At 42.3% G+C, this 5,071-nt stretch overlaps 1 long non-coding RNA gene across 2 annotated transcripts in view; it reads left to right on the top strand.

Moving 5' to 3' along the window:
• Positions 1–3,649: 3,649 nt before the first annotated feature.
• LOC102374891 overlaps positions 3,650–5,071 on the top strand; it is a 2,844-nt gene continuing 1,422 nt past the window's right edge. Inside the window, exons 1-2 of one of the 2 annotated variants that reach the window (XR_323883.1) lie at positions 3,650–3,727; positions 4,591–4,637. This is a non-coding gene — a long non-coding RNA (uncharacterized LOC102374891). The remainder of the gene's footprint in view (positions 3,728–4,590; positions 4,638–5,071) is intronic. The other variant, XR_323884.1, reaches the window with a different exon arrangement.

Here is a 5,071-nt window from a genome sequence, read left to right as displayed (position 1 = left end):
TAATGTTAACCGCCCAGTCATGGGATGAATCCCACCAGGTTTCTATGAGCCCTACTATGTCCGGGTTTGAACTAGCTATCTGGAGGGCGATTTCCTCCTGCTTATTCCCCATACTATGAGCATTGGTGTAGAGGCATTTAAGGCCTTGAATTGGTGTGTGTGCCACCACCTGATTCCTAGGGCTATCTGGACCCCTGTTGCTTACCTGGGTACGCCTTGTGCACATCACCTGTCTTGGTTGGGAGGTTTCCTCAAGTCCTCCTGTGGCCCCACCCCTGGTGAAGCTAGATTGTTGCACCCTCCCTCCCAAAAGGAGTACTTCCAGGACAAGGAGAGGGATTTCTGGTGGCAAAGGTCAGAGGGTAGGGGATGGGACTTCCGGTTCCAATATGGTGACCGGGGGCAGGGCAGCTGTCAAGGGACAAGGCTATCCCTGCAGCCCTCGACAGCTCACCTTAAACTCAGTAAGCAGCCCTCCACTTGAACTAATTTCCCACCCCTGCTTTAGAAATATCCCTGACTAGCTTGCATATCCCATAACTAGAAGCAGACATAAGATCTGGAAGGTCTATTTAATTTTGGTCACATAATGATAAACTCAGAATATAACAGTAAGCTTCCAAAGAAACAGGAATTTGTTTTCCAGTGCTTGGTTTTTAAATAATAATTTTAAAAAATCAGGGAAAGCAAATACTTTACTGAAAAAAGAAGATAAAAATCAAATTTTTCACTGGAAAAATTTCAACTAGTTCTACAAGATATAGACTGTGTGGCATTGTTTATAATAGGATATTTCTTACTTTTATTTCTGCTTCAGGAAAGGTGAAGCTGTATTTTCACTATTAATAATGCAACCTGTAATGGTTGCAAGTTGCCTGTATTTTTTACCATTATAAAAAATAGTCTCTTAGCTTTTAAGAATACCTGGAACCAAAATATAAGTTTTTTTTCACCAGTATTAGTATGGATACAGCTGCATTGGAACTGTAAGACAGGTATGGAGATTCTTCAGGCCTAGTCCCACGATGTTTATATGGGCCTATCCTGCCCTTACATAGTCAGGAACAAGAATAAGTACAGGACATGGGTGTAATTTAAGAGCTACACTAGGACATGTCTGAGTAAAACTACACTGGTGTGAATTACTGGGTGCCTGCTTCTATTAATGAAAGCATTCTATTATCAGCTCCCCTGATACTGCAGCATGTATTCCACTGCTTGGTCCAGAAGAATTGTTTCTCTCTCTGTACCCTGGAGGCTCTAGGTGCTTTCTGGATATTGTTTTTAGAGTGGACAGCACATTGTGAGTCTTTTGTAACTCTCCCTAATGCTAGACAGAACAAGTGGAATGTAGAGCAGTGCAGCCAAGAGCAGACCACAAAGTCTGTTCAGATTTCCCAGACAGGTTTGCAGGTAAAAATACTTTTACTTAGGCTAAAATATACATATCACAAGACAATTGCTCTGTATGTCAGCCAGGAGATATATGATGTGGCCCTGGACAGTATTCTTTCCATGGGATTCAAATTTAAGTTCACTCTCGCCTCTACTGTGAAGTGGAGAGTGGCCTTAATAGACTTCAATCTATCATTCACATCAAACCTGTAGTTAGCAACCTACAAATCTCCTTCATGTGTAGTGTTTCTATTAAATGGTCCTGACTCTCACTGCTCAAATCTCCGTTCATGTACAAGAATCACATCATTCCAATATTGATGAAACCATAGTTGTGGCACGAGTTATCATGGTAGCAACAGAATGAGCCTTTAAACAACAGTTAATTCAGGAGGATCAATTCCAATAAATCAAAGGACTCTTAAAACAAAAATACAGCATTGAAGATTTTTCTGAGCACATGAGAAATACATCTCACAGTTTAAATATAGAGTAGGCAACAATCATCCATCTCCCAGCACAACAGGAAACAACACATGTGAAATTAGTTCATCTTATCAAGGCAAGAACTACAAGGTAAGTGCTTGAAAACACTTACATGCATGGGTTTAAATTCAAGCCTATGAGGAAATCTATTGAGGACAATTGTACTTCAGTTCCTCGAGGAAAACTAGATTTAGTGAAAGCAGAGAATAGGGATTAGATATGGGGGAGGGAAGCCAACTGTACAGAAGGGGGAGGGATATGTTTTACAAAATATTTTTTCTTCTACAATTTCTCCCTACATCCACTAGGCAAAATATGGCTAGAGATGCATATTTTGTTCAAGTGCTGATGTTCCAGCTATACACTATGGTGACTTGGTATGAATTTGTGCCATAATCAGACAGTGCTTTCCAGCCAATCAGAATGTAGCTCTAAACCATCCTAATCTCCTACCTACATTTCCTTTGCTGCACCTTGAGGCCATTGCTCCTAAGTCCTTCCCCCTACAGCCACAGAGAAATGTCATCTCCATCATCTCTATAATCAACTTTCAGATATTTGAAGACTGTTATCCAATCTTCCCTCAGCCTTCTCTTTTCCACAATAAACCCTAGTTCTTTCAGCCTTCCCTCTTAAGTCATGCTTCCCACGCCTCTAATTATGTTTGATCCTTTCTGTTGAATTCTTTCTAATCTGCCTACATCCTTCTTGAAGTGTAGGCCCCAAACTGAACACAATACAACTGTTGAGGCCTCACCAATGCTGAACAGAGTGGAAGAATCACTTCCCTTACTTTGCAAGCAATGCTTCTGTTAATACAACCCTGTATGCTGCTGGCTTTTTTTTGCAACAAGAATACATTCTTGGCTCACCTTCAGCTTGTGGTCCACTGTAACCCACAGGTCATTCTCTGTATTACTGCAGCCTAGCTAGTCACTCTACAGTCTATTTGTACATTCAATTATTTAATTCCAAGATGAAATAAGGATTTTACATTTATCTTTACTAAATTTCATTTGGTTGACTGAGGACTACTTTTCCAGTCTACCCATTTCTTTTTTGATCCTAACCCTACACTCCAGAGTGTCTGCAAATCCATGCAATTTACTGCCATCCACAAATTTTCTAAGCATGCACTTACTCCACTAATCCAAATCATTAACAAAGATATTGAACAATGCCAGACCCAGGAAAGACCATGGGGGAACTCACTTGATGCCTCGCCACAACTAGACATTGAGCCACTGATGACTACTCATTGAGCACAATGATCTAGCCAGTTATGTATCCACCTTATAGTACTTTCATGTAGTCTCTATTTCCTTAGCTAGTTAATGAGAATGGTATATGAAAAAGTGTCAAAAACCTTGCTGAAGTCATGGTATATTGTGCCCACTACTCTCCTCTAATCTATAAGGCCTGTCACATTATAGAAGTGTAACAGCTGCAAAGCTTGCCTGGCTGCAAGTCAAGTGGGTGAGCTGTGCTTAAGAGCTTTGCAAGGAAAGGGTGGCAAAACTCTGCAGAGGGTGCATAAGCTTTACCAGATAGGATGGTATGCAGTGCATAGTGCATGCTTCTTATTGGAGTGTTTAAATTGTGACCAGACCAAGGGCTCTGATTCGCTGCTACTGAGACATACAAAGTTGAGGGAGGGGAAAAAAAGAGGAGAAACTGGAAGGAGCCAACTCCAGCTCTGGAGAGAGGGGGCACAGACTCAGTCCCCAGCCGGGGGGACAAGCTGAAACTTGCCCAGGGAGCAGGCATCAGGATGAGGGAGAACCTGTGTCATCCTGTGAAAAGCCGATTCCCCACTGGATTCAGAGCTGTGCAACCAGGGATACAGGTGCCAAGGAAAGATTGGGGAGGGTTTGGTAAACAAAGCTGGTAGGTTTTCTGGAGCTGGGAGAAACAGTCAGAGACCTGCAGAGGTAGATGAGCTGAGTGGGAGAGACAGCCCCAGAGAATGTGGACTGAGAGAAAATGAACAAGCATGGGTGTGTGAGGGGACACTTTATCACTAATGTTTGCAGGAAGTGTATTTCAGAAGGAAACAAAAAGGAGCCTATTGCCTGTAGCAGCTGTTCAGAGCCTGTTTCGCTGTTACCAGGAAGGATTAAAGGAGTCCATTTTCCCTGGACTAGCAGAAGCCTCACTTCTACCATCTAGTGGTGGATCATAGTTATAGCTGTGTTGCCATTTATTGTTATGGGAAGTGGATTGTGACCAGGAGGAAATCATTTGGGTTATGGGGGGAAACTGTTTTAAAGGTTTAGAACAAGGTGCATTTGATTAATGACGTTGTTTAACACATGTGGGAGCACCTAGTGCACTGGAATTATCCACCCGATGGTGTAGTTGTAAATTTTATCTAAATTGTTAGTTTTATTATTAACTATTGTTATTATATTTTGGTTTATTTTTCCTATATATAAATGGGTTGTGTATAATAAAGAATAATTTGTTCATTGGGTTCAGATCTAATTCCTGGGTGGTGAGGGTAAACGACACAGCTCTCCATGGGAAACCTCAGTCAGCAGTCTGCCTGAGGGGCTCCCAGGGCTACTGGCACCCCAAGGACCCAAAATCTGGCACATCACCCAGCCTTAGCATGCTTGTATGGGTTACAGAAGGAAATCAAATGATCAGGCATGACTTGTTCTTAATAAATCCATGTTTATTGTTCTTGATAAACTTGTTTTTCTCTAGGTACTTCACAAAAGATTCACTGAGGACCTGTTCTATCATTGTTCTAGGTATTGAGTTCAGTTCGCATGGTCTGTAATTCCCTGGATCTATTTTTTCCCTTTTTTAAAAATGGGTGTCCATCCACGGATGGATTTGCCCTTTTCCAGTCATTCAATATTTCACCTGACCCCCACTAAATTGTTCAGGAGCATAGGTAATGGCTCTGAAACTACCTCTGCCAATTCCTTCAGTACCCTAGGGCAGCATTTCTCAACCTGTGGGTTGAGAAAGTCAGTCAGTCCCCAAAAGTCAGTCGCAAGAATATATGAAAAGATCACAAACTTTAAAATGGATTCTTCTTTAAAAGAGAAAAACAGGAAATCGTGGCTTTTCCCTTGCAGGCTGCCAGGGTTCCAGCCTGTGAGGGGCTGCTTGGGCCCCCTGGCCCAATGCCTCACACCCCCTGACCACCCACCCCACACACCCACCCCCTGCCCCACAC

This window comes from Alligator sinensis, unplaced genomic scaffold (genome assembly GCF_000455745.1).
Source record: "Alligator sinensis unplaced genomic scaffold, ASM45574v1 scaffold62_1, whole genome shotgun sequence".
NCBI classification, from domain to species: Eukaryota; Metazoa; Chordata; order Crocodylia; family Alligatoridae; genus Alligator; species Alligator sinensis.
Note: the sequence above shows the minus strand (reverse complement) of the source record. Positions and strands in the feature narration are given on the sequence as shown.